Genomic DNA, 17939 nt, shown 5'->3' with positions numbered 1-17939 from the left:
TGACTGGGGGTGCTACTGGCATTAAGAATTGCAAGGGCCAAAGATACTTTTAAGGGCACAGTAGGATTATCTTACCCACTAATGTTAATAATATCCTTGCTTACAAACACTGACACTTAGCCAAAACCTAAAGACTCCTCAGGAATCTACCTAGGGACCATCTCCTTTGGGAATTCTACTCTGATTCATATCATTTGACTTATATATCCCCTTTATCTGCTCCTATAATAAGAGAATAGTACGCAGGCTCCACCCCTATCATTACATTGATCACAAAGTAATATAATTAACTGTCACACCCACTAGAAAAATTGATTTTTTTCCTGTACTAAAAATTCAGGAAAATTCTCAATGCTTAATTAATATACTTAACAGAGTGAGCAACCCCACATGATTTTTGGCAGGATCTGCAAAACTATAGATATGCAGTTAGCACCAAGAGCTGCTATTGTGATTCCTCTCTGGTTTGAGGTTATTCCATCATAGGATCCAGGCTCCTCCCTTCCCATAATCCAGACTTCATTGGCATGATCAGCCTGATACCAAAGATACATGATAAAAAGATTTTGAAAATGGGGTTTCTCATAATATAAGCATTTCTGAAAGTACTTATTTCAGCATAAAATTATGTAACCAGCATAAATTACTAGAATTCAATAAGACTATCATTTCAATACAAAATACTAAATGCAGCATCTCTGCATGTTTTATTCAAAGGAAACTGGGTTTTAACACTTAAGAGTTCAATAAAGTTCATCGTGAAGACCTCATACTACAAATGGGTACTAGTCTTCCAAAAAGTAGACATTTAACATTTTAATAAAGAACTTAAATTAATTATCAAATTAATATTACATTTATTTTTCCTAGACTCAAATGAAGCTAGAATTTTTGTAAGGAACAAGATATTATTCCTTAATTATGATGCTAGTTTTTAGAAAATAATGGCTTTTCTTTCCTACAATTCAATAATCTTTCTTCTATATCAAAAAGGATAGTGTTACTCTACTAAGAATTAACCATACTTTTAGAATTGAAGAGCTCTATATGAAAAAAACTGAGATTCATATAAATATATATTATGAGATTTATGTAAATATATATTCATGACATTTATAAATCTCATAAAATTGATCTTTATGTTATGATACATAAATCTAAGAAAAACAACTACTAAAATTTTAGCAGAAACAAAAGTGAAAGAGTTTAATTAAAATCGATGTAGTTACTGGTATGGTCTAAAAATATGGTTCAAAATATGAAACAAAATTTTTCCTTTATTTGATAAAAATTTTCTACATTAAATCCTGCAGTATTTGCCAAACTACATACATTTTCTTGTGCCGCAGTCTGGCTGGGCACAATCAGAAGCCACTTGTCAAAAGAAACTAACTTTATTTTTAGAACCAAACACGCCAAACAAAACAGCCTCTCAGGAAAAATCCTCAGAGCCTCAACTGCCACCACCGGCTTTCCACAAGCCTGTCTCTCCCCCCACAAGCTTCTCTCCACCTCCCACAATCCTCCTGCTCTTGAGGCCGATTGGCTGGGTCACGTGGGCAGAGCCAAAAAGTCCCCCAATGAGCAGCTCCGTGGTCTGAAAGGGCAGGGAAACAGTCCAATGAGCATCACCGCAGAGGAGCCAATCAGCTAGATGTTGCTGGGGCCGAGGAGCCAATCAGCTAGATGTTGCTGGGGCCGCTGTGAGCCAATCATCAGCCGGCAGCTGGATTGCTGGCAGCTGGAAGTTTGCTGGGGCCCCTTCGGCTGTGGCTCTCAACATCTCCCCCTCTCTGTTTAAACAACAAGCATGTGGCTTAGGGACCGTGTCTGTTAGGCAGTCCAATTCAACATATGGTCCTTACCCGTCATCGGATGAACTGACCTCTAGGCGTTAGCCTCCTGTCTTAGGTTGGTACCACTGCAATTGGATCATACCCGTCACTGACTACCGGTCCAGCATACAGCTATACTTGTGGATAGGCCTTTGCACCAGTGGGGGGGTGAGGTTCTTTGCCTCACCTCTGTTGGCCCCCAAATTTTAGACCATCACTAGTAGAGGAGGATGCAAAATGCCATGACATTAAGCCAATTGAGGGCTCCTTTGAAAAATTGTACCACCGGTGACATCATCAGCAAAAATACCCCAACACTACCACAAGTCGCTGCACCAACAGATAGTTCACAATGCATACAGGTGAGCTCACAATGTGTCCAGGAAAGTTCTGCAAGCAGTTCAGTGATGGCTATTGTAGAAGCTGTAGATTGGTTTTATCTTTGACTTCACCAGCACTGGAATGAAGATAGGAATTCTAGCAATAATGGCTAAAGAAAAAATTATGTAACAATTTTCTTAACAATTTACATTGTCTTCACCGGCACTGGGATGAAGATAGGAATTCTGGCAATAATGGCTAAAGAAAAAATTATGTAACATTACAGAAGGCACTAAAAGAAAACAATTTTCTTAACAATTTACATTATCTTTAAGAGAATTATTAAATATAATGAAAAGGAAAGGTGAAAGTAAACAAACAGATCTGTTAACCTTCTTTTTTGTTTACATATTAAAACAATCCTCAACAGTTGTTTACCCAATTTAAATTAAACCATATAAATCACGTGAAAAAAAATATTTGGATCCATTTTATCATGAGTGCTCATCATATATGATATATGGACATACGTACATTCAAACATATAACACAAAACACAAGTGTGCACACATAACATAATACATACAACACATAACATTATAGTAAAGGCCTTATACCTTTTTACAGGTGAAATCTCCATTGCAATGTTTAAAAACTCTATAGTCAAAAAATAGAACTGATCAGCAAAACATTAACCTAGGTCTGTATGAGCTCAAAAAACAAAATAGAACTTCAAGATATGGCAAAGGGCAATAATAAAATAGATATTGAAAAAAGCATCCTGGTTCTGTTGCAGATGTAAGAATAGCCAAACTGGAGTTTTGGATATCAGTTGTTATGGATTTGAGCCAAATCATCTTCTTTTTGGTCTGTAGAAATCGCTTTAGTTAATCTTTCTGGAATCCAAATCGGCTGCTGTTCTCCCTGTGGAAACACACAAACAGACCCCCGACTCCAGACAATTACTGGGTCAGGACCTTTCCATTGTCCTGTTAGAATATCCTTCCAAAGTACCTTGGGCTTATGCACATTTTTTGGACACATATGCCTTTCCGCAGCACTAAGTCCTGATGAATCCAAATTTAAAAAGTTTAGAGTAAAAAGGGTTATTTTAAGTTTATCTTTGGGGAATATATACCCCTTCCCAATTCCTTCTTTTTGCTTTAATAAGTACATTTTAATAGTTTGATGAGCTCTTTCAACTATGCCTTGTCCCTGTGGATTGTATGGGATTCCTGTTATATGAGTAATGCCAAATGTTGAGCAAAATTGTTTAAAAGAGGTAGAAGTATAACCAGGGGCATTATCTGTTTTTAACTGTTTTGGAACACCCACAGTGGCAAAATTTTGTAAGCAGTGAGCTATAACATCTTTAGTTTTTTCTCCGGCATGAAGGGAGCCCATCAAAAATCCAGAAGAAGTATCAACTGTAACATGCAAATATTTTAATTTTCCAAATTCTGGCAAGTGTGTGATGTCCATCTGCCAAATATGGTTAGGTATCAATCCTCTAGGATTGACTCCAAGATTAACTTGTGGTAAAAAGGTCACACAATTTTGACATTGTTTTATTATTTGTCTAGCTTGTTCCTTAGTTATTTTAAAACGCTTTTGTAAAGTATTAGCATTGACATGGAACTTTTTATGAAAATTTATAGCTTCTTCTAGTGTAGAGAAAATATGTATGTCATGTGTAGTTTTATCTGCTAAATCATTGCCCAAACTAAGGGCTCCAGGCAATCCTGTATGTGCCCTGATATGTCCTATAAAGAATGGATCTTTTCTGTCCCAGATTAGACTTTGTATAGTGGAAAGCAAAGAGAAAACAGTAGAAGAAGGGGAAATCCTACCAGCATCTTCAAGAGATACTATAGCATTAACTACATACTGACTATCAGAAAATAAATTAAATACAGAATCTTTAAACATCACAAAAGCTTGTAAAACTGCATTAAGCTCTACCTTTTGAGATGATTGTTTGGGTACTAAAAATGTAAAAGTTTGATCAGGGGTAACTACTGCTGCTGTACCATTATTTGACCCATCAGTGAATATATTTGGAGCATTCATGATAGGTGTTTTTCTTGTCATTTTTGGAAAAATTACAGGATGCAATGACCAAAAAGACAATAAAGGATTAGATGGTAAGTGGTTATCAAATGAAACATTAGATTTGCACATGATTATTGCCCAAGTATTTAACTCATTAGCTAACTCATCAATTTGATTCATAGTATATGGAGTAATAATTTTATTGGGAGAAATTCCAAACACTCCCTTTGCTGCTTTTATTCCTTTGAGTTAATTGTCCTACAGCCTCAGGATACCTAGTAAGAATAGTGTTAGGAGAATAAGATAAATGTATCCATAATAATGGACCTTCTTGCCAAAATACTCCTGTAGGAATATTTTTTGTTGGTAGTACAATAAATAATAAAGGCAAACTTATATCAATTCTATCCAAATGCATATTTTCCATATATGTTTCAATGATTTTTAATGCCTTTCTTGCTTCAGGCGTTAACATTCGGGGTGAATTTGGATCTGATGGACCTTTTAGGATATCAAATAAAGGTCTCAACTCTCCTGTTGGTATACCTAAATAAGGCCTTATCCAATTTATGTCTCCTAATAACTTTTGAAAGTCATTAAGTGATTTGAGTTGATCTACTCGTATTTGAATTTTTGGTGGACGGACCATGGTTGAGGATAATAGAACTCCTAAATAATTAATTGGAAAATTTAATTGTACTTTATCTATTGCTATCTCTAGATTATATTTTTTTAATAAGTTTGTAAGTGTGGCATAACATTCTAGCAATGTGTTTTTATCTTTGTGTGCTAATAATACATCATCCATATAGTGAAATATTTGTAGTTCAGGATTTTGATTTCTAAGTGGCTGGATTGCTTTGTTAACATAAATTTGACACATAGTTGGGCTGTTAGCCATCCCTTGAGGGAGTACTTTCCATTCATATCTCTGATCAGGACCTTCATGATTCAGTGCAGGGATAGTAAATGCAAAACGTGGACTATCCTCAGGATGAATTGGAATTGAAAAAAAACAATCTTTAATATCTATAACTAAAACATACCAGGTTTTTGGCAAAGCAGACAACTGAGGAATCCCTGATTGAGCAGGTCCCATAATAACCATCTCATTATTAATGGCTCTTAAATCTTGCAATAATCTCCATTTACCAGATTTCTTTTTGATGACAAAAATGGGAGTATTATGGGGAGATACAGAAGGTTGTATATGTCCTTCCGCTAATTGTTGTTTGACCAGGTCATGGGCTGCTTGTATCTTTTCTTTAGTCAGGGGCCACTGAGGAACCCATACTGGTCTTTCTGATTTCCAAGTAATTTTTATTGTCTCAGTGGCCCTTTCTGAAAATCCAACCCATGTCTGTCTGTTCCTTGATCTATTTGTATTGGTGCTGCTATACCTTGTTCTTGTTTTTCTAATCTTTTTCCTTTCCTAAAACCTTGTCTAGTCATAATAGTGGGTGCATTTTGGTTGATGTTATTTGTTAATGTCAAACCTAATTGATCTAGGACATCTCGTCCCCATAAATTTACGGGAAGATGATCCAATACATATGGCTGTATAGTTCCTTCACATCCTTCAGGATCCTTCCAATCTAATACCATTGCACTTCTATGGGGATTAGTCGCCACTCCTAGGCCTCGAAGCATTTGAGTGGCTTGTTGTAATGGCCAATGTTTTGGCCATTCTTGACGAGAGATGATGCTAAGGTCTGCACCTGTATCCAGTAGCCCATTAAATTCATGTCCTTGAATATTTAGTTTTAGCATGGGGCAGAATCTAAATTTAAAGAAAGCATAGCCCAGTCTACACCTGTGGAGCCTAATCCCTTGGAACCTCTTTCTACAGTACGACTGGAAAATTTATCATGTAGGCTGGGTATTATTAGTAACTGTGCTATTCTATCTCCTGGTGAAATTACTGATATACCCTTTGGAGAACTGGCTATAATTTTTATTTCACCTTCATAATCGGGATCAATTACCCCAGGACTTATCATAAGTCCTTTTAGAGTAGAAGAGCTGCATCCCAATAATAAGCCTACTGGTCCTTTGGGAAGAGGTCCTTTCACCCCTGTGGGAATGATTTGAACTCCCATCTCTGGAGTTAGTACTGCTCTGGCGGAGGCGCAGATGTCCAACCCTGCGCTCCCTCTGGTTTGTCTGATGAGGGATCTGATGGACAATGTGTCCTGGGCACTACCCTGATGGGGTTGCTGGGTTCCTCCAGTGCTCCATATATTTGTGGTTTTGGGCCCCGGAGCATTGGGCCCCCCTGTCCATTTTTTGGCAATGGAGCCCGATGCCTTTCTCCACGATATCGTGGATAAACACCTGGTCCTTGTTCGTTTTTTGATAATGGAGTACCCTCTATGGTGGTTTGAGAACGGCATTCATTAGCCCAATGTCTCCCTCTACGGCATCGTGGGCAAATACCTGGTATTCTACTCCTTTGATACCTAGTTTTGTTAAACCCTCCTCCAATGGGGCAATTCCTTTTAAAATGTCCTGTTTGTTCACAATTGTAGCATGTTCTTGGCCTGGCATCTAAAGCCTGTTTTACTGCAGCTGCCACAATTTGCCCTTGTTCATTAATGTCTCTGGCATCTAAAGCCTGTTTTACTGCAGCTGCCACGACTTGCTCTTGTTCATTAATGTCTCTACATAATTTAATATATGTGTTTAAATCTTCATGTTTCCATGGTCTAATGATATCTCTGCACCAACGATTCGCTTGCTCATAAGCCAGGTGTTTTAGTAATGGCATTGCTTGTTCTGTATTCCCAAAAACTCTGGTAGCTGTTTGAATAAGCCTATCTATAAATTCAGCATAAGGTTCATTAGCTCCTTGTATTACCTTAGATAATTGACCTTGTAAACCTCCATGTCCTTGTAAAGTCTTCCATGCCTTAATTGCATCTGCAGCAATTTGTGCGTATACGCCAGGATCATATGCAATTTGTTGCTGCTGATCCTCATAAGGTCCCTTTCCTAACAACATATCTAGATTTCTCTGAGGATAACCAGCTGCTGCATTTCGCCTAGCCGTCTCCTTGCAAAATTCCTCATTGGCAACCTTCCATAACAGGTATTGTCCTCCATTTAGCACAGCTTTACACATATTAGCCCAATCTGCTGGCGTCATGTTCAAGTTGTTAATGGATTCGACCATGCTTACAGTGAAGGGTGCTTGAGGACCATAGGTTGTTACAGCCTCTTTTAGCTGCTTCACTGTTTTGAAATTTAAAACTTGGTAAAATCGCTGCCCTCCTGCCTCAAATACAGGGCATGTTAATATTTGAGATCTTGTTTCAGGATCCCAACTATCAACTGCGGGGGTTGGGGACCTCCCAGCATATGGAGGTGGCCTTGTTAGTTGGACACTTACGTCCTCTGGTGATAGAAAGGTGTTAGTAGCAGTCTCCTGTTGTAACTTTCCCCCTGATGGCTTTTTCTGTTTTACACTTTCTTTCTCTGTCTGACTAACTTGAGAGGCCTTCTCTTTTACTTGAATCTTTTCCTCTGTCTGACTAGCTTGAGAGGCCTTCTCTTTTACTTGAATCATTATGTCTTCTCCTTCCTCTACTATTGTCTGAACTGAAGGCTTTGGACTAAGCAAACAAGAAACCAACGCCCACAATGTCAATGTGCCAACTGGCAGAGTCCCTGGGCTTTTCTTTTCTATTCTTTTTAAATCTTCACCATGATGGTTCCATTGTGATATATTTAACAACTCCTCCTTAAAAAGCCATGGGCTACATTTTTGTATTGTATCAACGTATGCCCTGACTGCTATTGATTTTACTGGGATGCCTCCTTCCTCTAACAATTTACTTAACACTCTTTCAATTTGTTTTTTACTAATTTCTGATCCCGTATTTCTACTATAATACAACCCAACAAGATGACGCCTAACAAAACTGAAACAGAGTGAAACAAAATTGAAACAACACAAAATCATTATAATAGCCTCCTGAAATGTCCATCCGTCCTTTCTCCCTATCTGTTCCTCAGATGTGAGCGGTTTTTCTTCCATCTTACACATCTCCAGGGACAGGCAACTTAAAACAAAAGTGAAACAAAGTAACAAAAGAAGAATCTTAAAATGGCTACCCATCCTCTCGCCCTGCCCTCAGGGGCGAGCAGTTCACTTACCCTCAGTCGCTCCCCGTGCGAGCCACCAGATGCCGCAGTCTGGCTGGGCACAATCAGAAGCCACTTGTCAAAAGAAACTAACTTTATTTTTAGAACCAAACACGCCAAACAAAACAGCTCCTCAGGAAAAATCCTCAGAGCCTCAACTGCCACCACCGGCTTTCCACAAGCCTGTCTCTCCCCCCACAAGCTTCTCTCCACCTCCCACAATCCTCCTGCTCTTGAGGCCGATTGGCTGGGTCACGTGGGCAGAGCCAAAAAGTCCCCCAATGAGCAGCTCCGTGGTCTGAAAGGGCAGGGAAACAGTCCAATGAGCATCACCGCAGAGGAGCCAATCAGCTAGATGTTGCTGGGGCCGAGGAGCCAATCAGCTAGATGTTGCTGGGGCCGCTGTGAGCCAATCATCAGCCGGCAGCTGGATTGCTGGCAGCTGGAAGTTTGCTGGGGCCCCTTCGGCTGTGGCTCTCAACATTCTTGAACAACTACCTTGAGATCTTTTTGTTTGGAACTACTGAAGAGATTGAAGGAGCTAAGAGTTGGTATATAAGATATCCCACCTGTTCTTGTAGTAAAACCATGTATGAAAATATCTGTTGAAGACATGTAATGAGGATCGGCGAGTGGAATTCCGGGCGGCTGCAGCGACTCTGGTGCAAGGCGAAGAAGGCGGCATGAGCGACCCCTGAATGTGCATTTGGGCATATTTAGCCATTTGGTTTTGATTAGGAGAAAGAAGTCGGCCATCCCTGTGAAAGGTTACTCCCTGCGGCCCGCCGGCATGGTAGACACATCGCCCCAATTGGAGGAGTGGTGGAGCAGAGCCACCGCCCGCGCCTGCAAGGTAGGCAAACCTGTGACTGACCAGCGGAGCAGGCCCAGCGGCCTGCCGGCGTGGTAGACACATCGCCCCAATTGGAAGAAGGTCCCAGCTGCTGCCCACAAGGTAGGCAGACCGTGCATCCTGGAGAAGGGGCCCGGCGGCACGCCGGCCTAGTTGAAAGATCACCCCAATTGGAGGAGGGGCACAGCCGCCGCCTGCGCCTGCAAGCCAAAGTTAATCAAAAGGGATAAAGAGGGACACTACATACTGCTCAAGGGAACCATACACCAACAAGACATAACAATCATAAACATATATGCTCCAAACAATGGTGCAGCTATGTTCATCAAACAAACTCTTCTCAAGTTCAAGAGTCTAACAGACCACCATACAATAATTATGGGAGACTTTAACACACCTCTCTCACCACTGGACAGATCTTCCAAAAAAAAAGTTGAATAAAGAAACTATAGAACTCAATAATACAATTAATAACCTAGACTTAATTGACATATACAGAATATACCACCCAACATCAAGCAGTTACACTTTTTTCTCAGCAGCACACGGATCCTTCTCAAAAATAGATCATATATTATGTCACAGGGCAACTCTTAGACATTATAAAGGAGTAGAGATAATACCATGCATCTTATCTGATCATAATGGAATGAAACTGGAAATCAATGATAAAAGAAGGAAGGAAAAATCATGCATCACTTGGAGAATGAACAATAGGTTACTGAATGATCAATGGGTTATAGAAGACATCAAGGAGGAAATTAAAAAATTCTTAGAGATAAATGAAAACACAAACACAACATATCAGAATCTATGGGACACAATGAAAGCAGTTCTAAGAGGAAAATTCATTGCCTGGAGTTCATTCCTTAAAAAAAGAAAAAAACAACAAATAAATGATCTCACACTTCATCTCAAAATCCTAGAAAAAGAAGAGCAAATCAATAGCAAAAGAAGTAGAAGGCAAGAAATAATGAAAATCAGAGCTGAAATTAATGAAATCGAAACAAAAGAAACAATTGAAAAAATTGACAAAACTAAAAGTTGGTTCTTTGAAAAAATAAATAAGATCGACAGACCCTTAGCCATGCTAACGAAGAGAAGAAGAGAGAGAACTCAAATTACTAGCATATGGGATGAAAAAGGCAATATCACAACAGACACTTCAGAAATACAGAAGATAATTAGAAATTATTTTGAATCCTTATACTCCAATAAAATAGAATATAGTGAAGGCATCGATAAATTTCTTAAGTCATATGATCTACCCAGATTGAGTCAGGAGGATATAGACAACCTAAACAGACCAATATCAATCGAGGAAATAGAAGAAGCCATCAAAAGACTACCAACTAAGAAAAGCCCAGGACCGGATGGGTATACAGCAGAGTTTTACAAAACCTTTAAAGAAGAACTAATACCAATACTTTTCAAGCTATTCCAGGAAATAGAGAAAGAGGGAGAACTTCCAAATTCATTCTACAAGGCCAACATCACCCTGATTCCTAAACCAGAAAAAGACACTTCAAAGAAAGAAAACTACAGACCAATATCTCTAATGAATCTAGATGAAAAAATCCTCAATAAAATTCTGGCGAATCGGATACAAAAACATATCAAAAAAATTGTGCACCATGATCAAGTAGGATTCATCCCTGGGATGCAAGGCTGGTTCAATATATGGAAATCAATAAATGTTATTCACCACATCAATAGACTTAAAGATAAGAACCATATGATCATATCGATAGATGCAGAAAAAGCATTCGACAAAGTACAGCATCCCTTCATGTTCAAAACTCTAGAAAAACTAGGGATAACAGGAACATACCTCAATATTGTAAAAGCTACCTATGCTAAGCCTCAGGCTAGCATCATTCTGAATGGAGAATAATTGAAGGCATTCCCTCTAAAATCTGGAACAAGACAGGGATGCCCTCTCTCACCACTTCTGTTCAACATAGTTCTCGAAACACTGGCCAGAGCAATTAGACAGACGAAAGAAATTAAAGGCATAAAAATAGGAAAAGAAGAACTTAAATTATCACTATTTGCAGGTCACATGATTTGATACCTAGCAGACCCAAAAGGGTCTACAAAGAAACTATTAGAGCTAATAAATGAATTCAGCAAAGTGGCAGGATATAAAATCAACACGCATAAATCAAAGGCATTCCTGTATATCAGCGACAAATCCTCTGAAATGGAAATGAGGACAACCACTCCATTCACAATATCCTCAAAAAAAATAAAATACTTGGGAATCAACCTAACAAAAGAGGTGAAAGACTTATACAATGAAAACTACAGAACCCTAAAGAGAGAAATAGAAGAAGATCTTAGAAGATGGAAAAAGATACCCTGTTCATGGATAGGCAGAACCAACATCATCAAAATGGCGATATTATCAAAACTTCTCTATAGGTTTAATGCAATGCCAATCAAAATCCCAATGGCATTTCTTGTAGAAATAGATAAAGCAATCATGAAATTCATATGGAAAAATAAAAGACCCAGAATAGCAAAAACAACTCTAAGCAGGAAGTGTGAATCAGGTGGTATAGCGATACCAGACTTCAAACTATACTACAGAGCAATAGTAACAAAAACAGCATGGTACTGGTACCAAAACAGGCGGGTGGACCAATGGTACAGAATAGAGGACACAGAAACCAATCCACAAAATTACAACTATCTTATATTTGATAAAGGGGCTAAAAGCATGCAATGGAGGAAGGATAGAATCTTCAACAAATGGTGCTGGGAAAACTGGAAATCCATATGCAACAAAATGAAACTGAATCCCTTTCTCTCGCCATGCACAAAAGATAACTCAAAATGGATCAAGGAGCTTGATATCAAATCAGAGACACGGCACCTGATAGAAGAAAAAGTTGGCTACGATCTACATACTGTGGGGTCGGGCTCCAAATTCCTCAATAGGACACCCATAGCACAAGAGTTAATATCTAGAATCAACAAATGGGACTTACTCAAACTAAAAAGATTTTTCTCAGCAAAAGAAACAATAAGAGAGGTAAATAGGGAGCCTACATCCTGGGAACAAATCTTTACTCCTCACACTTCAGATAGAGCCCTAATATCCAGAGTATACAAAGAACTCAAAAAATTAAATAATAAGATAACAAATAACCCAATCAACAAATGGGCCAAGGACCTGAACAGACACTTCTCAGAGGAGGACATAAAATCAATCAACAAGTACATGAAAAAATGCTCACCATCTCTAGCAGTCAGAGAAATGCAAATCAAAACCACCCTAAGATACCATCTCACTCCAGTAAGATTGGCAGCCATTATGAAGTCAAACAACAAGAAGTGTTGGCGAGGATGCGGGGAAAAGGGTACACTTGTACATTGCTGGTGGGACTGCAAATTGGTGCGGTCAATTTGGAAAGCAGTATGAAGATTTCTTGGAAAGCTGGGAATGGAACCACCATTTGACCCAGCTATTCCCCTTCTCGGTCTATTCCCTAAAGACCTAAAAAGAGCATACTACAGGGACACTGCTACATCAATGTTCATAGCAGCACAATTCACAATAGCAAGACTGTGGAACCAACCTAGATGTCCTTCAATAGACGAATGGATAAAAAAAATGTGGCATTTATACACAATGGAGTATTACTCTGCATTAAAAAAATGACAAAATCATAGAATTTGCAGGGAAATGGATGGCATTAGAGCAGATTATGCTAAGTGAAGCTAGCCAATCCCTAAAAAACAAATGCCAAATGTCTTCTTTGATATAAGGAGAGTAACTAAGAACAGAGTAGGGACGAAGAGCATGAGAAGAAGATTAACATTAAACAGGGATGAGAGGTGGGAGGGAAAGGGAGAGAGAAGGGAAATTGCATGGAAATGGAAGGAGACCCTCAGGGTTATACAAAATTACATACAAGAGGAAGTGAGGGGAAAGGGAAAAAAACAAGGGGGAGAAATGAATTACATTAGATGGGGTAGAGAGAGAAGAGGGGAGGGGAGGGGAGGGAAGGGGGGATAGTAGAGGATAGGAAAGGCAGCAGAATACAACAGACACTAGTATGGCAATATGTAAATCAGTGGATGTGTAACCGATGTGATTCTGCAATCTGTATACAGGGTAAAAATGGGAGTTCATAACCCACTTGAATCAAAGTGTGAAATATGATATGTCAAGAACTATGTAATATTTTGAACAGCCAACAATAAAAATTTTTTAAAAAGGCATGTAATGAGGATTAAAAAGATGCTCTCCAAAAGACTACAAAGCATTACAAAAGCCAGTCTCTCCAGCAGACCTCTCTGATCACTTCAACCAGCTCTTATTGATCTGACTTCTAATTTTGACAGCACTTTGTACCTCCATATGTTCTTATTACCTACTGCTGTTTACCTTCCATATGGGATTACTGCTTTTCAAAGGGTATCTTCTGTCTCACCTGTCTTTTTCATACCAACAGCACACAGCTCACAGTACATACTGTCTAACCAAGAAGGAAGATTGACTATTTTAAATTTCACCCTTCTGGGAAAGTATTAATGAGTTGATGTTTCAGAACTTCTAAATAAGATTTCCAGTGTTACAAATCGCATTGTAAAGAAGGGCTGGGAAATTTGCTTAAAGCTAAATTTGTTTAGAACAAATTTGTTTATTTAGTATGGCTTTGAAGGAGTCTTCCCTTGTCACTGTGACCCACAAGGCCATCCATAACACACATTGCAAATGATGCTAATGAACAATAAGTGAACAAAAGAAAAGGTGGGGGGAGGTGAGCAACTTCTGAAGAAAGACTGGATTTTCACATATACAGAAAAACAATAGAGAATGTTGAATATACCTGGGACCAAAGGAGATGTGATAATAGTTAATTCTCCTTTCAGTGCTGGCAGACTTCTCAAATATGTTTCTATTTCACTGTGGATTTCTTCTAGTTCATGAGCGGTGATTGTGTTTATCTCAGTGTTTCAAAAGGCCATCCCTCAAAGTCACCTATAAATCATCAAACTCAAAATTGTAAACCTCAGTGAAGAGACGATTAATAAAAGCCTTCATTAAGGTTTTCCTGTGTGCAGATACAATTGCCTTAATGCTCTTCAGATTTTGTTCATCTATTTTTTGCTTAATGGTACACAAAGAGGCAGCCATGCTGGGATTATTAACTGTCTCATATTCTCTCCAGAGAGCTAACAATCCATTTCTTGTTTCCAGTTCACAATTATCACAGCTCATGTTACTGCAACCCATTATGCAAAGGAACTTGGCCTTGGGTATTGGATGCATTCAATGTCTTCAATATGTCTCACGGCAGTTTTCTGACAGTTCAACTTCAAATCAAAGAGATCAATCAAAACTGCATCTGCCATCCTTCAATAGTACACAAAGTTTTTCAAAGAAGATTTCTGTGCCAAATTACCTGAAAAAAAAAATGGCACAAGTAAGAATACAAAATAATATCAATTTTCTTACAGTTACAACAGAAATTTGTGGTGAATAAAAAAAAAAAAAAGAATTGACCTCAAAAGGTAACCAAAATAGGGTTAGGGTTGTGGCTCAGTGGTAGAGTGTGAGCAGGGGGTTTGATCCTCAACACCACATAAAAATAAATAAATACAGTCATTGTGTCTATCTACAACTAAAAAAAAAAATTTTTAAAGTAACCAAATAGTAACTCTATACTGCTTCCAGAAAAGACAGACCACTATTAGTCATAAGAGAAACATGACAAAGTCATCTTTTATTCTTTTTGTGAACATGTGGGTACATCTTTCCAGAACAATAATTCTGCTTTATTTTCTTTATATTTATAGCAAGTTTCAGTAGAAAATTACTTGTTGCCTTAGAAAGTACTGTTTTTAATTACAGGGTGTCAATCTACGTGCTCTATCATTGGTTCTGCATAACTGTTAAACTGGGTCACATCCCCTCATATGAAACATAGAGAGGCCTTAAGTTTAAGAGTTTAACCCGAAAATCGAAGTTTTGTGGGATGAAAGCCGAGGGACTAAGGGACTTCCCTCAGTGTGTGCCTTCTGGGCAAGGATCACGGAAGCGGCCGCCACTTGGATCCCAGGCGCTTCCTACCTACCTGGTTATTCTGGTTGGCGCCCAACTCCTCACCTTCCACCCAAGCGAAGTTAAAAGTCCCTCCCTGGTGACGCTTTGGGTGACCCCTTTGCCCGACCCTGTTCTCCCGCCGCCCCCTCGTCCTCTCCGCTCCCGCCGAATTTCATTTCGACAGCTGTGAGAGGGTGGCCACCCGCCTTTGCTGGACACCATGGATTCCCACGCGGCATGTCTGTCACCGCGGAGTCCCTGTCCACTGTGTGACGGGCGGCAGCTCCGCACCCGCCCGGCTGCTCCTCCGACTGCTCCCCGCCCACTTAGGGCTTTGGGACCTGCGGACAGACTCGCAGCAGCGCGGTTCCCCTTCTCGAGCCTCACCCTCGGCTGCTCGGCCTGTCTGCAGGCAGCTCGGCCACGACCCGCAGCCTCCCTCCCGACCCCGAGTCCGCCCGAAACCCGGAAGCCGCGAGCCCCACGCACCTTTGCCCCTCACCGCGCCCTGGCGCCCCAGCAACCTCCGCGTCCGCTCCGGGTGGAAACCCGATGGCAGAGGATGGGGGCCGGGGATTCCTGGGACCGGTCCGCGCCGAGCGCCCGCCGCCGCTCAGCAGTTCCCAGTCAGGAGCCGAAGCGCGGAGGACCCTCTGGCTTAGCCAGGCGGGTCAGCGGGCCCAAGGGGACACTCCGGACCCGGAGAGGGGGCGGCGGGAGCTGGGGCGCCGTGGAGTGGTCGCCAGGAGGGAACGGCGGGTCCTGTGAGGGCCGGGCGGCGGGAATGGCGGTCGTGTGGCCGCGAGCGCGCGGGGGGCAGGAGTCCGGGCTGCGGGCGAGTCCCCTGAGCGGACTGGAAGTCCCCGCAGCTGGCGCTTCCCGACGACCCCCTGAGCCAGCAGTGGGGCGGGGACACTTGGTTTAAGGAGTCCAGGCCCGATCCTGTCAGGTTAGCTCTTAGCGACTTGTCCCCTCCAGGTTCAAGGAATGGGCCTCTAGGGGGCGGTTGGTTAGCGTAGTTTTGTTTGCCTTTTGGTGATTCTGCCTTTCTTGAGAACAAGCCAATCCTCATGACAGCTCCCTCACTTTTATTGACTACACAAGGGTCGCTTATGCCCCTACCCCTTTTTTGCCCTTTTAAATAGTAGGTTTCTCTAATTGGAAGAAGGCACCAATTCTTAGAATCTTGCTAAAGGTACAATTCAGCGTCCCTTACCTTTCCTCCAGGAGTGTGATTTCACACATATTGAGCAGCTAAGGTATGGAAGGCATGTGCTATGATGGTGAAGGGGAAAAAAATCCAGCCTCCTCAGAATAAGAGTCTCTGTAGAACTGGCTAAGATGGAAGAAGAGGTCCCTTTATTATTGTTCAGGTGATAAATGCTGAAGAAGCTTTGCATGAATGACAGAGAATCTCTTGGAGGTGGGCACCTGTTTCTTCTTGACCAGAGACTGGGAGCATCAGCCCAGAATAGGAGCCCATTCTCCTTATCCCTGGCAACTGTTCTTGTCAAATTGGTATTTTCCCTGGACATCTGTTAGGAACCTTGAGTGGTAAGTGGTACACCTAACCAGAAGGTACACTGTTGTTTTATGTTAACTTTTACCTCAAGCAAAATATAGGTCTTGTAGTTGTTAAAGCAAGTTTACTATATATATATAGACAGTGTTGAGAATTCAAATTCTTTCATGCATCAGTAGTGGCACTAAAAAACAAAATATTTCAAAATAGTGAAGTTGTTAGGGAACAGTGTTATTTTGTGTTTACAATCATTTCCTTTCACCTTCTGGTAATAACTTCATGTGTCATTCCATTCTTACTCATCCTACCTCAGTGGTTTTCAGTCCTGGCCAAAAAAAACAGAATTAAAGTGGAACTTAAAAACAAATAATAATAATGCAGGGAACTCCACCCCAGATAAACATTGAATCAAAATCTCCTAGAGTCAGTCCTGGTATGTTTTGTTTTTCTTTCTTGTTTTATTCTTTACAGATGATTTAGATGCATAATTCATTTTGAAAAAATAATGGCCTTCTTCCCAAGCCATTCAAACAAAGGCTGTTCTTTGGATAGGCCACATGACTTCATCTTTACATTTGCTGTTTGTTCTACTTAGGACACCCTTCTTTTTGTATGCCTGTTTAGATAACTGTTCTTTATTCAATCTTCAAGCTCAAACATAGCCTTCCTTGAATTCCCATCCTAGATGCAGATAGTTTCTTTGGCATTTTGTTCACATACCAGAAACCCTGTATTAGAGGCAGTCCAGACCTCTTTCCAAACAAAAAATTGAAAAAGTTGGTTAAACATTGAATTGTATACTGTATAAGCATGAACTTTATGTATTGTAAATTATATCTAAGCAAAGCTTTTTTAAAATAGAAAAAGAGCAGTTTAACTAGAAAATCATGAAAGAGTGTAACATTATAAACTTTTATTTTTTACCTAAAACAGCTGTCTGCTCATTTGCCAATCTATTCAGAAAGCCCAGGGCCTTCTTTGCACATGGTCTACTGATTGGAGTTCTGTATTTTATCTCTTGCATAAATCATACAGCTAACCCAGTAGTAAGATTTCCCAAGATTTTGTTCCTTTAAGAGGAGAATAAAGGCACTTGTGAAGCAATCTGAGTGCTATTTTAATCTTTATAATCTTTAATAGTTATCTCACACAGCT

At 40.2% G+C, this 17939-nt stretch overlaps 1 pseudogene; it reads right to left on the bottom strand.

Annotated features, from left to right (window-relative positions):
• Positions 1 to 355: 355 nt before the first annotated feature.
• LOC114087272 (purine nucleoside phosphorylase LACC1-like) lies at positions 356 to 15912 on the bottom strand (annotated as a pseudogene).
• Positions 15913 to 17939: the final 2027 nt, after the last annotated feature.

The sequence above is a fragment of the Marmota flaviventris genome, chromosome 4, assembly GCF_047511675.1.
Source record: "Marmota flaviventris isolate mMarFla1 chromosome 4, mMarFla1.hap1, whole genome shotgun sequence".
Classification (NCBI taxonomy): Eukaryota; Metazoa; Chordata; class Mammalia; order Rodentia; family Sciuridae; genus Marmota; species Marmota flaviventris.
This window is presented reverse-complemented; position numbering and strand designations above follow the sequence as displayed.